Source organism: Brachycentrus maculatus, unplaced genomic scaffold (assembly GCF_059751285.1).
Source record: "Brachycentrus maculatus isolate JH-2025_06_01 unplaced genomic scaffold, ASM5975128v1 h1tg000693l, whole genome shotgun sequence".
Taxonomy (NCBI): Eukaryota; Metazoa; Arthropoda; class Insecta; order Trichoptera; family Brachycentridae; genus Brachycentrus; species Brachycentrus maculatus.
The window spans coordinates 570,068-589,836 of record NW_028281425.1 but is presented as its reverse complement, the minus strand read 5'-3'; the positions used below and the strand labels follow the sequence as shown (position 1 = coordinate 589,836).

General features: G+C 35.4%; 1 protein-coding gene across 2 annotated transcripts in view; it reads left to right on the top strand.

The window, feature by feature from the left end:
• Positions 1 to 2,367: 2,367 nt before the first annotated feature.
• LOC148300560 (uncharacterized) overlaps positions 2,368 to 19,769 on the top strand; it is a 36,613-nt gene continuing 19,211 nt past the window's right edge. The window contains exon 1 of one of the 2 annotated variants that reach the window (XM_088274612.1): positions 2,368 to 2,627. The gene's annotated coding sequence lies outside the window, so the exon portion shown is untranslated. The remainder of the gene's footprint in view (positions 2,628 to 19,769) is intronic. The other variant, XM_088274613.1, reaches the window with a different exon arrangement.

The following is a 19,769-nucleotide window of genomic DNA, read 5'->3' as shown; positions in this document are numbered from 1 at the left end:
TGTTGGTATGTAGTTTATTTATTTCATCATTCACACAATAACAGTTTTAAATTTTTGATAATGTGTTCCTGCTGGTTTTTTTTCCATACCGAGCCTTTGTTTCCATTCCGGTTTGACTAAAAAATATGGATGCAATACTTACAGAACTTTATTTTGTTCACAAGACTGTATACAATAATTTTTAAAAAATTAAATTAAATATCGAAGAAAAAAAACAATATAAATATTGTTAATAAATAATACTCCGAGAGCTCCCGCCACATTCCCAGGTAAGGTGTATAAACTCTCGGTTTCCGTTCGGACCCATCTGTTCAAAACCTACGATCTGGAGAGATGATGTAGGAAGATTGACTCGCTGGCAACCGCAACACTGAGCTCTGATGCTGCCGCATGTCCAGAGCCGATATGTGCTCCACAAACAGTTTTGCAATGAGGCTACGGTGACCTTTATCTGCACGTACCGAGGTAATTCAAACTTATTATAAATTAGACTTACAATTTGAAAATGTTCTGACTTAAGTTCAGGTGTTTTATATTGCGGAGTAGTTCAGAGAATCCTTACATTCTGTGGACTCATGAGGTATTAAGAAGCAGACTTGCCCGCAAGCAAAACTGCTGACGAGGCTGCGTGATTGCCCATTTTGACATGTCTTCTACAAGTCCTAACACAAGATATCATCTAACCATTTATATTTAAACTATATATATATATATATATATATATATATATATATATATATATATATATATATATATATATATATATATATATATATATTATCCATGTATAGGTTAAACAGCCACGGTGTAATGTCACCGTGGCTGTTTAACCTATACATGGATAATTGCATGAAAGAACTGAAAGATTTAAATGTTGGAGCCAGAATGAATAATTTGACTGTCTGTTGCCTTTTGTATGCTGACGATGCTGTTCTTCTTGCCGATAGCAGAGAAGACCTGCAGGCGTTGGTGACAAAAGTGTATAATGTGTCCAAGGAAAGTGATTTATTGATGAATGTTAGCAAATCCAAGATTATGGTTTTTGAAAGAGAAGAATGCAGATCTGAATGTGAAATATTGGTAAACGGAGAGATTCTGGAACAGGTAGATGATTTCGTGTATTTGGGTAGTATGTTTTCTAGGGATGGAAAGATTGATAAAGATATAGAAAGGAGAGTGAATGCTGGGAACAAAGTGAACGGTGCACTGAAATCAGTTATAGCAAATAAAAACCTATCAGCGGAAGCTAAACTGGCAGTGCACAACGGAGTCCTGGTTCCAACTCTAATGTATGGAAGTGAAACATGGAGTTGGCAAAAGAAGGATGAAAGTAGACTGAATGCAGTCGAAATGCGATCTCTCAGAAGAATGTGTAACAAAACGATGTATGATAGATGTGCGAATAGTGAAATAAGGAAGGAATGCAAAGCTGAGATAAGCATTATCGATAAAATTAAGAAAGGTGTGTTGAGATGGTTTGGACATGTAGAACGAATGAGTGAGGAAAGAACGGTAAAACAAATTTATGAGGCGAATGTTAGCGGGAAAAAAAGCAGAGGAAGACCGAGAAAAACATGGCACGATCAGGTATGCCAAATACTTGAAAGGTGTCAGGTTAGGAGTCGTAACAATCGGCGGGTATGTATGAGGAGATGCATGAACGTGGAAGAGGCGAAGAATGTTTGCAAGGACAGAGTGGTGTGGCGCTCTATTCTCTCTGCCTACCCCTGCGGAGAAGCGGCGTGATGGTTAGTTAGTTAGTTAGTTAGTTATATATATATATATACATATATATATATATATATATATATATATATATATATATATATATACATTATTATATATATATATATATATATATATATATATATATATACATTATTATATATATATATATATATATATATATATATATATATATATATATATATATATATATATATATATATATATATATAATTATTCATGCATTAATAATACATATTTGTGAGATATTTTTTCTAGGGATGGAAATAATAATAATGATATAGAGAGTGAATGGTGCACTAAAATTAGTTTAGCGGGGAGACGCGGATTTATTTATACATTAATAGTATCATTGGAATAATGAAAATTCACTTTAAATATTCAATATCTTCGTAAGTTGTTTCTAATTTATGAAAATACCTCATTTATCATCTTTGTATGAATATTATCGACTCGATTTATCCAAAATGTGAACTTAACAGCTTTTGGCAATATGCCGACAATGTAATAGCTATTTTTGATTTGAAATAAAATTGTCACGTGCCTGCCGCCTTGAGCGCCATCTGTTGCTCGTTTCTCCCACTTCCGACTGTATTCAGTCTTCATTTCGCGGCGCACTTCAGTCTGCTGAAATCGACACAGCCGGTTGCGCGTGTTAGTCCGCAGTCGCTCCGACGGAATTTACGAAATTACGAATATCAAAACTAAAATACATAACAAGCCGATTATATATTTAGAAGTGGGCGTCCGACCCGTCTTGTCTTGTTCTCGTAATAATCCCGCTAAAGTTAGTTATCTCGGTGTGCGTGTGTGTGCTTTACTATAGTAATATTGTTCAGGAAAGTGATTGTGGGTTCTCCGGCGACTTCTGGACTTTTTTTGTAAGTTATTTATTCATTTGTATCTAATGGTATACTTTACATTTTAGTTCTAGACAAGTTAGAGTAAGTTCCGTGTTTCTAGTTTCCCGCTTTCTCGGCTCAGAATGTAGAAATGTCTATATATAAAAGCCGGTATTGAACATTGTTTCCGTTCTGAATAATATTGTAAAATTTGCGCATGTAATACAATACTTGCACAACAAAATACAAATTGTTGTAACTCGTCTGTTTTTACAACTATTAGGTATTTATTTTGTCTTCAAATTTCAGCAAATATATCTTAAATCGTTAAATAATACCACATGTTCTCAAAGGTTTATATTTTTATTAAAATGTTAGTATTTTATTATTTTTAACGGTCCATCTACTTTGCCCAGCGATAATGTATCGAATATTTTAGCCTATTATTTTATTCACGGGTTACGAAATTATACGTAATATATTACATATAATTTCGTAACCGGTGATTTCGTAATCTTACACAAAAAAATAAAAATTGTCGTAACTCGGTATTTATCTTGTCTTAAAACATCAGCAAATACATCTTAAATCTCTTAATAACACCACATGTTCTCAAAAGATTCACATTTATATTACGAGGAATAAATTTCGGTATTTTATTATTTTTAACAGTCCATCGACTTTGCCCCGCGGTAATTTATCGAATATTTTACCCTATTATTTTATTCACCAGTAACAAAATTATATGTAATTCAATTCTTACACCTATAACCTATTTTACACCTATTTTACCCTATTGTTTTATTCACCTGTTACAAAATTATATGTAATATAATTCTTACACAACAAAATAAAAATTGTTGTAACTCGGTATTTATCTTGTCTTAAAACATCAGCAAATACATCTTAAATCATACCACATGTTCTCCAAAAATTTGACATTGATATTACGAGGAATACATGTCAGTATTTTAACGGTCCATTGACTTAGCTCCGCGATAGTGTATCGAATATTTTACCCTATTGTTTTATTCACCTGTTACAAAATTATATGTAATATAATTCTTACACAACAAAATAAAAATTGTTGTAACTCGGTATTTATCTTGTCTTAAAACATCAGCAAATACATCTTAAATCATACCACATGTTCTCCAAAAATTTGACATTGATATTACGAGGAATACATGTCAGTATTTTAACGGTCCATTGACTTAGCTCCGCGATAGTGTATCGAATATTTTACCCTATTGTTTTATTCACCTGTTACAAAATTATATGTAATATAATTCTTACACAACAAAATAAAAATTGTTGTAACTCGGTATTTATCTTGTCTTAAAACATCAGCAAATACATCTTAAATCATACCACATGTTCTCCAAAAATTTGACATTGATATTACGAGGAATACATGTCAGTATTTTAACGGTCCATTGACTTAGCTCCGCGATAGTGTATCGAATATTTTACCCTATTGTTTTATTCACCTGTTACAAAATTATATGTAATATAATTCTTACACAACAAAATAAAAATTGTTGTAACTCGGTATTTATCTTGTCTTAAAACATCAGCAAATACATCTTAAATCATACCACATGTTCTCCAAAAATTTGACATTGATATTACGAGGAATACATGTCAGTATTTTAACGGTCCATTGACTTAGCTCCGCGATAGTGTATCGAATATTTTACCCTATTGTTTTATTCACCTGTTACAAAATTATATGTAATATAATTCTTACACAAAAAAATAAAAATTGTTGTAACTCGGTATTTATTTTGTCTTAAAACATCAGCAAATACATCTTCAATCGTTTAATAATACCATATCCATTCATAGTCCATCGACTTCGCCCCGCGATAATGTATCCAATATTTTACTCTATTATTTTATTCACCGGTTACAAAATTTTATGTAATATACTAAATTCTTACACAAAAAAATAAAAATTGTTGTAACTCGGTATTTATTTTGCCTTAAAACATCAACAAATACATCTTAAATCGTTTAATAATACCGCATATTCGCCAAAAATTTGACATTGATATTCCGAGGATATGTCAGTATTTTATTATTTTTAACGGTCCATCGACTTCGCCCCGCGATAATGTATCCAATATTTTACCCTATTATTTAAATCACCGGTATATGTACTCGTACATACACGTAATACAAGAAGTAGGATCCGTTGATAAAATAACGAAAGCGGTCGATTGTAGATTGGCCTTATTGCGACCGGGGCCGGATCGGGGAGAGTCCCCGGTGCGCGGTGCGCCGTGCGCCGTGGGCAGTGCACCCGCGCCGCGGTCCCGCAATCATTTGGGGAACCGAAAAACAGCAATTTGGCTTCTAAATGTATGCACGTGCCGATGTCATTTATTTTCAATATGAATTTTCAAATTGGAAAATAAATTTGCAGGTGTGTGAAACCGTCTCGTGATTCAATCCTTCCGGTCGCGGGTCGCGGTGCGTACAGAAAAGTGAGCATGTTGTGTAGTATACCAAATTTAGATGCACCGACTACTGGTTTTGAATCAATGTTTTGCTTAGTAAATACCACTATTTCTTCAAATCTACTGTGACACGTGTTTCGATGCATTCCGCATCATTTTCAAACACAGTATTTGAGATCGTACGTTGTTTGAAAATGATGCGGAATGCAAGTTAAATATTCTTTAAAAATGGATAGATTTTACCACAAGTGACTGCCGAATCAATTAATGAACTTATTTTTTATTATCATTACGAGATAAAAAATATAGTAATCGGCAGAATTCGAAAATATTTTCCTATCGCTTTTTAGACATGATAAAAACACATTTTATGTATTTTGATGATAAAATTTTACGATTGGTATGTGTCTATACATGTTGTAGTCTGCATACATATATATATATATATATATATATATATATATATATATATATATATATATATATATATATATATATATATATATATATATATATATATATATATATATATATATATATATATATATATATATATATATATATATATATATATATATATATATATATATATATATATATATATATTGTTTAGTGTTAACATTACTTAATATTAAGTCTAAATAATAACAGATTTTATAAAGATTTATTTTATAATAAATCTTTATTCCAGCTTGGCTAAGTGAATTAAAAGTAATATAACAATGTTGTAGAACATAAATCATAATATATATATACAAGCTCTGTAACAAAGTAGGTATCTACATCCTACACGAAATAACTACAAAAAATAATATAGAACGGAGTACATAAAAGAAAATAACTAAAAAAGAATTCAGTCAGTTTTATTTAAATACTTCCAAATTGCCTTTTGGTTGTCGTCTACATGCTTTGACTTTCCTAGTGTCATCAGTGTCATCATCATCCTAGTGTCATTTAATCCTAGTGACATCAGCTGTGTGGTTACATTTTCTTAACCAAGTTTGTAGTGATGGAACTGGGTCCCAGGTCTCTCGTTGGAGACCTATCCAATCAATTGTCATCAAATTAGCTACATTATTAATATTAAGGCGACTTCGTTTATCTGTATATATAATATTCATTGCAGAAACTCCCCTTTCTGCCTCTGCAGAACTAACTGCAACGGTACTGATTATATTTTTGGCATTTTGGATAGATCTCGGAATCTCGTGGTTATGTTGATTTCTCAGAACATTTTCTATGTAGTCTCGGAAATCATTAATGTCAATTTCGTAATGGAAAAGTTGATTGAATTCGCAAAGTTTTTCCACAATTTGATCTCAATAGGAATATTGTGTAACAAAAGGGTTAAGGACCGGTTCGGCGAACTTTAAAAATTTTAGGCACCGGTTCTAGCGAACCGGTGCAAACCGGTTTTATGTATATGTAGAGATATCTAAAAGAAAATCCAGCACCCCATTTTATTTGTATAAATAACGGAGAGCGCTCGTTAGTTGACCCCTGAGGTTGACCCGTGCCGAGTATTTTTATTTATACACTAGTACAACAAATAACATTACAGTAAACCCCCCTATAACGCTGAGATAGGTACCGCGTTATCGGAGGGGACGTTATAGGGAAGTTAATATTTTCAAATTGTATTCCAATTTTAAATGACTCATTTCAGTTATTTCCTCTAATTAAAATTTTAAAATACAATATAAAACATTAACCTCTTATAAAATTCCCTATGATAAAGGAGTACCTATGTTAACGTTGTAGGGGGGTTTACTGTATTTTCATATTTATAACCAAAACCATTTTTACGGGTTCATTACTACGTTTAGTACGAATGAAATGTCGGTATACAAAAGAACGAATAAAATACAAAATGTCGACATTAACCGGCGACATTCCTCCGCTCTGTGGGTGTAGTCGCGCGTCCAAATGTCTCTTCGGACGGGCGTATCTCGGTCCGCGGGCCCCTGCGGGCTCGGCCCCTCCGGCCGCGCGCCCCCAGGGGCTCCGAGCGCCCCGAGGCCCCGCCGCGCGCCCCCCGGGGCTCCGGGGGCCCCCGCACAGAGCCCCGCGCGCCCAGGTGGCTGCGGTCAGCCCGACCACCGACAGTGGGCAGATAATGACATTCGGTTATTTCGTGCAATCGCCGCTTCTCGGAATTAGTTATTTGCTGTAGAATGGGCCATCATAGGGCACTGCATTCACTAACCTTTAATTACACGAAGGCATTATTAAATAAAATACATTTTTTGTATGCCATACGTACGAGTATGTACGGACGAATTGATGGTTTGGTTGTTATAATATCTATATGATATATAATAAATAGAGTTACAAATTAAGTCGACGATATGTCATTTACTAAATGTCACAACAACCAGTATAGGAAAAAATGTGAAAATGATTCGGCTATGAGAACCGACGGTAAAAATACACTTTTTATGATTACTAAATCGAGAATCAAACTCGGTACTTAATGCATAGCAACCAATAAGTACCTACCGCACTGCGGAGGTGTATATGGTGAAAAAAACTTTTTTTATGCTTTAAAATATGTAGTCAAATAATTCTAGCTCGACCTTCGTCATTTCCGGAATAACAACTTCTCAACTTAATAAACACGTCTATAAATATTATGATTATCCGTTTGATCTGTACTGGTTTTCTTTTAAATGCTTTTTGAAATGTATGTTCATATAAAAATGAACAATTGCAAAATATTGCGCAAATATTCGTGTCTCTTGCTGTCGTCGGATTCGGTGCTCGGGTTTTGCGTGAATCGTGGGTTTTAGCGAGATCCGCTGTTTACTAATAAACAACAATTTGAGATCAATCAAAAATCACAAGTATTGTATATTATTTTCGAATAAGTCACACATATACACACACACACACACACACACACACACATATATATATATATATATATATATATATATATATATATATATATATATATATATATATATATATATATATATATTTAAATATGCAATTATGTCTCATATTTTATCTCATTTTATTTTTAGTACACTGTTGTTTCTATTAACATTTTTTTTTATTTCATGTTTTTAATATTTCATCCACAATGCATAAGTATGCTATATGAACTTTTGAGGCTTGCACACGTCACCTAGAGCTTTGGAATAAAAATAAATAATTAATTCTAGCTTCATACCAACTTTTTTTTAAATATAAAATTATTTTAAAATATATATTTCGGCTTAGAAACGTGTCGGAATCTAGTAGGAATCGTAATGTAAATGAACTCGGGATATTATGTTATTATCAATAAAGTGTGCATTCTCACCGGTCGCGGTGACACTTCATGCTGACCATATCGGGATTTGAACTTAATTATACGTCCCCTAAAGAAGCTAGGGTCACAATTTCTGACGAAGGAGCACGATTGAAACGATGAAACTAGTAGCCAATGAATTTTACTAACAAACGTGTGTGTAAAAATGTTTATTATGTACTTCCCTGATTTAAATTATTTCCCTTGCAATATCCGTCTCAACTTTCCTTTTGTACGTTCATTACATATGTATATTCAGTTTCAGGTACTTTTGCGTTTCGCCTTCTTCAGTAAATTAAATAGATTTTTTGCAGATTTGGATAATAGTTTTAAAAGAAATTACTTACATGGCTGAATTTAACACTTTGGGTAAGTCATTTTAATCTCCATATTTTAAATTATTTAATATTTGATCTATTTTAATCGTACTGATTTCCATATAGATTTTCTCTTGTTTTTTCTTAACCTCTCACTTTCGTTTATTGCTCAATATTTTTTTACCTGTTCAATTTCGCACGTAACAATGTCCCTACGTTACCTTCTCTGTTTTCATTGTACGAAGACTCGCTCGTTCTGTTAGAAATGCTCGATAGATATGCTCGGGAAACGTCTCCAGTATCAAGCTGTGGAGCAATTTCGGCAAAACAGCAAAGATGCGCCAACACCGAACAATACAGTAAATTGAATGAAAGAATTAAAGCCGGGCGAGACCTTTAACCAGCGCATAATTACTGTGGTGATGTCATTCAATAAACAGACTTGAAACGTCGCTATTAATAATATTACCATCGTAGAATGAGCACGTACTAGTTACGCGAAATGTAAATAATACTAGCGCACGAGGTGACAACAAAAAATACATCGCTTTAAAACTGTAGGGGCCACTGAGGTGACTTGATCCCCGGGGAAACTTATTTTATATAACCAATATTCAGACGACTCACAATAAGCATCTTTTTCTAAACGCGTTATCACCCCGTTTTTAAAAATTGACAACGTTTCCCCCAACTATATGTAGATGTAACCCTTTTCACGCAGATCTTGAAACCTAATTCATGTTTTTCATAGTGATCTGTGTATTCAAAATAAAATACCTTGCACCACTTTTGGGAATCTATCTAACTAAGGGGAAATTCGGTATATTTTTCTCTATTCCTATAGTTGCGCATTTCGAATATGTTTTTTGTTTTAATTTATTTTGCAGTCACCCAGTGAAAGGATGTTTCAGTGTCAAGTATTATTTTTATTTACAAACAAAATAGTAATTGAAAATAATAATAACAATTATTACGAAATTTCATAAATCATTTTGAGTGTATCCAAATACTTGTTCACAATCTGGTTTCAATCTGGATTATCTCCAATTACAGGAGTTATTTTCATATTATTTTTTTTTGACATCTCATCAAAGATGAAGAAGAATATGGAAGTCTGGGCATTTACGGGGCTGACGACCGTCATAGGCTGGTTTAAGTGATCACTTTACACACGTGTAACATTCACCAATTCTACCCATTATTGACAACCACACTAAAATTCTTGGAAGTTCTAAATATATGAACCAATTTAGAAACTTTGTTCTTGAATCACTAGAACTTCAGCCCCGTAAATGCCCAGACTTCCATATTCTTCTTCATCTTTGATGAGATGTCAAAAAAAAAATAATATCAAAATTTCATAGTTTAAATGCTTTATCATATTAGAAATTATGACGGCAATTCTAGAATTAGGTTCAGAAAGAATGGTGGACACTTGGGTGGGGAGTTGGATTCCTGCCTGTGTTTAGCTTAATTTTCAGAACATTCGGTGGTTTAAGCTTATCACATAATATGTACACACAGTCCAGACGCACACATCTTGAGCCAAGATTCTTTCTTCCTTCTTTCAAAGGTACGTCTTCTTTATATTCTGCTCCATCAGCTGGAGTACTCGGTGCCGCGTAGCACGCGACCTAGACACGCCACCTGGAGGCAGTTTACGGTTATCCTCTAAGTACTGGAGCCACCCCGTAGGAGAACTTTTGGTAATCATTGCCTTCTTTGGAATTGGAACCATTCTCCACACTTCGCATGCCTCGAGACAGTAAGAATATATATCAGCGTGTTAGTATGCCTCGCGTCGGTTAGTGTCCGCATTAGTAGAACAGCCGCGTAGTTGGCTTCACATCTAATTTAGCTTTGTTTACATCTGAATCGCTTTCAAGTTTGAAGAAATATAGTATTTTCAGGCAAAAACTAAATTCCATCGCAAGGTTGCTGCTTTTCAGTCGGTTTTGCATTCTCGCGCGTTCCGCTCGCCTCGTCTCGAGTTGCCAGAATACTAATCTTGGCAAGACATCTATAAACACTACTATTCCGATACATGAATCACCGCCTAATGTAGACTGAAACTTTGCCATTGTTGACATAAACTTTAATTTTTCTTACAATAATATATTTCCCTCACTGCATTTCACCGTATCATACCTAAAGGTAAGCGCGGAGCAGTCGGTGGGCCGCTGGACACGACGCGATGAATTTATAAAAAGGGATAGATTAAATAATGAAGTAGAGACAGGGGTAGGCTAACAAGTATTTTCCAACAAATAAAGGAGAATGTAAATCTCGCGTCATATAGAGTTACAAGAGTTGGCCGAAAATGAGAGTTGCCGTACAATTGACTGCTTTGATTGTTAATACCTATTACGCCGAGTGAATAGGGAAGAATGTGATGTTTTTAAGATTCTGCTCGTTATTCCGAGATATCGGATCGGAAAGAGTTTCTACACACTGTAACTGTAACAGTACGTGCAAATATCTTCTAAAGAATGGAGTTTTGCGATATATTTTCGACATAACGAAAAACAGTAAAAAAACGCATTCGAGCTTAGGATACGGGGGGGGGGAGATGTGGTGTGTGAAGATCCCTTTGTCTTTTTCACGGATCACGGAATATTGGACTAGAAAATGATATTTTTTATTCGTTATGGAATTCTAACCCAACACGAAATTAATATAAGCGAGAAGTTATAGTATCGCAAGTGGGCAAGTATTGTATTATGATTCATTGCTCCGCTTGTCTTCGGTGTTAGAATATGTACTGGGATGTAGATACCCCCTCTGTGCTTAGATCGGCAGCGGTAGTGATGTACATTTATATTTAGCCGGCGCCACTCGGCCCGAAATTAGCGCCGTGACACACTTCTGACTTCTGACACACTTCACTGTTGTGTTTCTTTTTGTTTATCATCCATCCCAGTTAACCTTTTCAATATAAGAATGATTCCAAACATTGAATTTTTTCTACCTAATATTTTAAACATTTCAATTTTTGTATGTTTATGATACTTTGATTTTTTATACCTTATATTTTAAATGCCTATTTTGTTGACCGAATTATTTTTTTTCTTTTATCGGACATTATATTTCATCCAAATCATGGGGGAAAATATGTGTTTTTTGCTCGTATAATTCCACAACAGCTTACTCATTTTTCATCCGTATTTTTTCTGGTAGAGCGGTTTTTAAATATTTTTTAAACGATCAAAATAATTACTTGAAAATAAACGATTTATTCGTATATTTTCTTAATGATTAAGAACTCATCGTTTAAATTATTCAATCAAACCCTTCCAAAAAATTAGATGTTAGGGGAGGTTTTCGCAAGTTTTAGTCTATAAATGTCTCATAATTGATTATAACAGAGGCTCTAAACCTCAATTTTAAAAGTCGTAATAAGGAAAGGTGTTACAGACGGTCAGTAATTGAAGTCGATTTGGTTTGTGGCAGGTTAAATTTAGATATTTATCTCAGGTTCTGTACCAGCTTCTAGCGGTGGATTTCGCGAATTTACGTGATTATTTATCTATCCACCATATTTTGCTTCACGTATAACTCTGGTCGACAGACGATTAGCAAGAATTTCATTTTATAGTTTCACTGTTTTACTGCTAACCTTCCAATAATTAATTTATTTGCCGTCTTTAAAAAGTTTAAGATTGCGTCTAGGTGTAAATTTTTGTCAGGTGCGTATTTTAGTATTTTGGCACTGTTGAAGTCACACTTTACAAAACCAAGGTGAACAACTAAGTTATCTATACATCTACAGGTCTATGTTACTAACGACGCGTACAACGAATCCTACAAATAACCCATTCGCAATCCTGCTTCATTTACATTTATTGTGTTTTCAATTCATGGAAAATAATGGCGGGTTTATTCTTGCCGAGCAATGTCTTCCGCCCAGCCCCAAGCAGTGAAGGGCTAATGCGAACTAATCCAACAACCGTACTTACAACTTCCGTACAAAAAGTATTATACTAATATTATTGGATTCGTTTCCTAAACACCTAAAAGGGAGTAGATATACTTTACGAATATTGCAAAGGAGTAACCCCTCGAACGACTTACAATCGCCATAATATGAATTTACTTCATTTACTTAATCCAGCGATTTACTCAAGTACCCAACATAAGGCCCTATTTTAGTTTTGGTTATAATTAATAACAATATCAACCTAAACGAGGTGCTATTTCTCCGTTCCACGGTATCACTACGGACTGCGAATTTAAACCGGTTTTTATTGCATTTTATACTGACTATATAAACATACATATATCCTAAGTTGAAGATAATATTTATAAAAACATTTATGGCTAGACTTCAATGGGGTGGGAGGGACGAAGAAAACCAGTTTTTTGACGTGAAAATAATACTACTAATAGACCAACTAAAAGTTTGGATATTTAAAAATATTTATTTGTACTTTTCAATACGTTAAAATGGATTTATTCCCCAATATATAGAATGTATCGATTAAAATTTGGGTATATTTGAAATAGTTACATTTTTAGGTGTTTCTTAATAGGTGATATAATTCTTATAATTCTTAACAATATATTTAAACGAAATTAATAATAATAATATAACAAAAGACTAGGAATACAGTTAAAGTACGCTACGTACGTGTGTAGTTAACGCATTATCAATCTATTGTGATCGACCACCTGATGCTGGTAATACGTTTGTGCGCCTTGTTACACCTCACTATTATCGCATTATACAAAGAATACACGGCACGACCAGACAAAATATTAACTATCATCGACGATTATAATTTGTTAGTAAAATTTTGTTTATTGCTATTTTTGGTCTTTGGCGCCCGATATGTTGCGCAACTAGCATCATTTGTGACAGCGGGTAAAGTACGATTGTCTCGAAGTGACAGATGGCGGCGGACTTTAACCAAATGACAGTAACCAGTTAGTTACCGATAGTAGTTCGCATCGTCCATACAGTCCACCTCGTCGTGGCGTTTTAGCTTCCAACTTCACGTTGATTGCCGTATAAGGCTCTCGCGGACAAGGCGGCTGCGTGTGTGCGCGCGCGCGTGTATGGCCGCATAATCTCGCACTCGGGTACGCGCATATGTGGGTGGGTGTTCACTTCTCAGTCTGGGAAGATTTGTACATCATATTCCGTCGATTAGTGACGCAAGTAGCATTCGACAACATTTTGAATTACAAATTTCGCGTTTACAAAGAAATCCGGTGCTTTTTTCAAACTCAGAAAATCCTGAAGAAATAGACATCTATCTATATCAGATTAGCAGTTGGTGCAACTAGTTTACTTAACAGTTGAATATATATATAAATGGAATTAATTAAAGGTAGAGTATTTAAATAAAGAAACGTAATAACTTTTGTGCACCTGACAGTCAATTTAGTAGTTTTTTTTTTCCAATAGTTAACTTAAAATGGCCGATTAGTCGTCCGCACCAGTAGTCGGTAAACATCCAAATAAAATAATTTCTCTCTATTTATGTGTATTTTTTCACTTACGGATGGATACTGATGAAAAATAAATAAATTGGATGTAAAACTGCATGGAACATTCGTGACCATCGTAATCGGTTTTCGTGAATGGTCGCATCACTATTATGTACCTGTTTAAAGCACCTACCACCGGACGTGGGGCCCACGCGCCATCACTTCCGTGGTACAACTAATAATAGCCATATTTCGTTTGTGATATCTAGAATGTTTCAATACCTTTTTTATGACTTCTCCACGAATTTGTGAGCTTAATGTATACGAGTAGTTTTACCCCATAAAAAAAACACTCATCTAAACGAACGCTTAAAATCGCATTGTTTTGTGATACGAGAAGTGTTTTTAAAAAGCTATTTGCTCAGATTGTGTTTTTACAATTCTTTTTTCTTTTGGAAATTTAAGAAAAACTTTCATGGTTCAATTTTCATATATGGCATATAACAACTACTAGAATATATTGATATGAGAATGGTTTGGTTATAAATCAGTATCGACTGAACTAGTAATCTGCGCGGTTACAGTACCCGGCTCCGTAGTATCTATAGTTTGTTACTTATGTATTGAGAAAGATATAGGCCTGATGCATTTTTATATTCATCGTCATTTATAGGATATAGCGTTATGTCTATTTGTCTAGATCAATTAATTAGATGAAGAAGTAGTTAATAACTTGCTGATTTTATACCAAAACAACCCAATTCGGGGAAGTTTTTTTAAAAAGGAATAACTCGTAAACAGGCTACTTTTACAGGCTTGTTTGCAGGTTAAATAGTAAGGATAGGGAAGGTACATACATATATGGAAAATACATTTAAAAAACCCCTCACCGATTGAAAATAAATCTTTCGTGAATTTATTTTGCAATAGGTGGGAATCGAACCCGCGACGCCAGGTTCGCAGCCGAGCGTCTACCCAACTACGCCACAGCACCTTGCACGAATTACGCTCGGAAAGACGAATGTCGTCTATTGCGCTATTTTGTTCCATGTCGGTTTGAGATGAGACGGTAAATGGATCATTACCTGGTACCTGTGTCCCCCCTCCCCCTCCCAGCCTCCCCCCTCCCCCTCCCAGCCTCCCCCCTCCCCCGCCGCCTCCCACGCCCGCTCGCAAGTGTCTGGCGCTATATCCGCCAACATTTATCGTGTCAGCCGATACCTCATATCTCGTATGCCACAAATTCGTCAAAATTATTTTTAGGACAATTTTGTGAAGGGGGAGGATCGAAAAAGGGAGGGATGTTTGCTACATTACGGATTCTTAGGACATATAGTAATGCGTCGGACGTTTCTTGAAGGTTACCAGAGAATATGCTTTTACACGCGAATAGATAATTTAGTCTAGAGTCTGGCAGCTTGGACCCGAAAGGAATTACTAGAAGATGGAAAAAAATGCGTAAATAATAGAACCGCACCGAGCATCCATTTTCAACTTGATGAGATTCTTCGTCTTCCTGTGACCTCTATCCGCACCCAAATATGCATTGAGCACCGCATCGGATTGATGCGGCTTCAACTCGATCGCTGATTATATCAAGGCAGGGTGACACTCCCGCGCTCCACATCTTCGAATATATCCACATCTTTGGTTAGTGGAATATGTTATTAGCAATGTACACACACGTACGCAAGCTAATACGAGTATGCAACCGAGTGCCCTGCCCTAGCCATTGCTAATATTTATGGCTCAACATGGCTCAATCTTGTTTCCTAAATATTCGCGTTCCCTGTCAAAATCTGTAAATAAAAAGCATTATTTGATGTTTTATATTTAAATATTTATTTTTTGATATGCGAAGTATCGCTTGGGTGGTATCTTACCGACTATATAATATTATGTAAGTCGTGGGACTGCTATAAATGCCTCCTCGTGTGGTTTGTGGTGTGTAGGTGGAGAGAGACATATCCACTCCATCATAAATTCTCATAATAATATTTACAATCTGATGTAAAAATCCCTAGTCATAACGCACTCGTAGTTCTATTTTTCCATAAGCATTAATTTATACTGTAAAATACAATAAAATATATAAAACCAACTCGTGACAATTTCCGATAATTTAGAATTGATTTTACCATTGGATAATACATATCAGATCAAACTTATCCAAAAAAGAAATCTCACCCTATCTATACATTACAATTCACAAGTTTAAAGAAAACTGGCCAAATTGTCAATTTGAAATATCCTTATTTCGGAATTGATTGTAAACATTAAACGTAAAATAGCCTTTTCTGTTACCGATTTTCATCGAGTCTTTCCCGGCAGAGAAATCGAAAATTTTTTCATAATTACGCTTCATACATTTGTGATGATTTTTTAATATCCAAACAAATCCGTTCGAAAAAATATCAACTGCGAAATATGTTTTTTTCTGGGAGCATTTTGAATTTGCAATTTCGAATCAACGACCATTTAGGTCGATACCGTAAAATACATGAAAAACAGCGCGAAAACACTTTAGGCCTTTATCCTGCGGGTATATTTCTCCGTTCAGCGCTGGACACTGAATGAAGTTTGGGAACAGTAATATTATGGACTGTTCCAAAAAATAGTACGGCCTTCTTGTCTGGGATTGTAGGTAGGCGCATTGTTCATTCTACATACATTATAAATTCATTATTTACTACGCGGATATGATCGTAAATTTAAAATTAAAACATGTTTTACTATTTTCCTTAGCAGGGTATTATTAAAATAATAACGTTTGGAGTAATTACATAGAATTACGCAGAAATGTTTTTGTCGTAATTTGTGTGCACTTGTGCGCAGTGCACGTGCACCTATAAACCGAGTGTGTATGTATGTATGTATGTAATGATGCTCGGTCCAGGGTAGTATAGTCGCTTTGGGTGTAATGAATACGGCGGGCTGCGATGTTCCAAGGTCACGAGTCGGCCCACTGCCACGCTTCTACCTTCTACCTTCTACTCCTTGCTCTAACAATGCGGATAGTGCTGCCAGCATAAACGCACGCCCGGCTCATTTTTGATAACATTCATACAACTACTGAAAATCGCTCTGACTTCATAGGAATTTGTGACACTGTGGGTAGGCTTCTTAATATTGACTAATACTGAATACATTAATCGAAATCACAAAACCCGTTAAAACTAGACTCTGTAACGAAAAGTCTATACAAAAAGCGGAACGTGACCCCTCATCCATTTAAAATCGTCATTTTCAGTTTATTCAAATCGCGCACTTTTTATCCCATCACATTTATCGTAACGATCACTGTGTCGCTGGTAGCATTACAAAAAGGTTACCTCGCAGCTTTATTCAGCTGCATGCTACATCCACGCGGAGTGTTTTTAGGGCCGGGAGAATGGCGCAGGTCCTTTTAGTTTATTTGAAGAAAGGGTTTTATGTACCGAATGACCTAGTGACGCCCTTAACGAGTCCTTATAAGGTCAACTCAAAAACTCTAGACCTATCCCACAGCCGCGTGAATCTTTGAGTGAAAATGATACATATTTTTTCAAAACAAATTGAATATTTTTCATATTGCGTTATTTAAACCGATTAATTTGGAATAAATTGCGATTATATTAAATGAAAATATGAAATCAATAACCGCTATAACCCGAGACCTTTGGGTGTCCTGTCCGCCGCTGCTGCTCTCGATGCGGTCATTTATTTATTTACCAAAGTCAAACTTTGGGAAATTTGATAAGGTTTCACTATTTTCTCTCTCAGCCCACCTATCTCCACCCATTGCTAGGTGAAGGCTTCTATTGCATGCCACTCTCTGAGACTTCACTATCTGTTTCATCATTTTATTATGAACTAAAATTACAAATGTAGATGATAATAGACTGTAGACAAGTAGTTGTATCTATTATTCTGCAATAGTATGTTAGTATATTTTGCCCGAACGAGTGCGATATTATTGTCATCGTATATGCTGTCCATTCGGGTTCTCGAAATAACGCTGTCACGGTTGTCCATTATTTATATTCGGTGAGTAATTTGAATAAAGCGTTTCCTCATTGTAATTTGCGGTTCAGTGAGCGATACATCGCTGTTAATAATTTTCGGTATGGCCTTTGTTCGTGTCGTCGAGTCCCAGAACTCCGGACCTTTCGCGGATCGTGCAATGTGAATTGTTGACACATTTAACGAGCTGAATCACTACTCACTATATTATGGTATTATAATTATAATATCTCCCACTACCCATGCAGCTCGGTTACGCCAGAATTCTCGGAACAGCCGACTGCTTTAGTAATGTCCCGATAATATAGGATTTTATGCACCCCGACTAAAAAGCGCTGGCAATTAAGTTAACCAGAAAACATGGACTAGCTTTGGGGATTCACCAAGGTCGAAAATAATAATAATAATCTTATATATTCGTATATATTCCCATGAGAAAATGTTCCTAATAATTATTTCTTCCCATAACAAGTACCAATTAAAAGTGGGCAACACACCTCACCGAACGCCGATTTTTTCTTGCGATAAAACCTGTTTAGCATTCGCTCCTCGTTTCCAAAGTCTCCGCTATATCGCGAATAATGTATTAGATAAACTGTCTACTGACACTTATCTTTACGCGCTACGTTTCTGGCATATTAATTCCGTCAAACAAATTTCGTCGTCTAAAGTTTAGAGGTGTAATTATTTCCGAGCCGCTAATAAGAGCGGCGGACGCATCCGTTTATGAATTACTATTGTACAAGAGTAATTAAATAAATATATCCCATGGACGGCGCCGCGAGGAGAACAAATGTGTCCATTCAGGAAGAGTTGAATAACTAAGTTAGACGGTAAAACTCTCCAGCATTTGTTTTCGGCGAATTCTCCAATATTTTGGACGCGTCACGCGCCGCACTGAAGATCCTAACCCGAAGAGGCTCTCGATGGTTGGAAAAGTGGAGGAGAAAAGTAGCGGAGGAAGAACGCCGAAGCGCTAATGCGAGCATATAACATAGTGGAGTTAACCGGATCCTCGCTTTTTCCGCTACCATGAATCGTAATGGAGATGGGTAGAGAGAGGTCACGATTCGACCGTCACTTAAGATACGACACGCGACCGAAAAGAAGGATAAAATGTTTCAACTTGTATGAAATATGGCTATTATTCTGTGATTCTTTGTCGATTAGTTCCGGACATAGTTGAGAATGGACCGCATTGTCGTAATAAAAGAGAGCTAGAGGTAAATCTAATCACACTGATGATTTTTTCAATTATATTTTTCGGGTAAATTGTTCATTGAATGTTTGTACTTGCGTACTGTGTATTTGTTAAGGTTAAAACCCGTTTTCTCAAGTAAATATTATTGTCCAACGTAGTCGTATAATATTCATGAGAAGTAGCGTGGGCGGATATAAGGCCATTCTATCACTTTAAAAACAATCTGAGGCGTATTCTTTATACTTTATATCACAGATGGTGCTTAAATAGGACCGAATTCTTCGTCAAAGATTGTGACTCAATATAGAAGTGTAAATTTAAAGTTAGTGAGCACGGCGCATTCCGCGTGGGTGCTTTCTGAATCATTTTTGCAACGATTCGAAGTTATGCAGAATAAGTGTTGAAGAGCAACTTATTCTGGTTCGAGTAATTTGCATACAAGATGCATTCTGCTGAAACGCGAATTGTTCACTT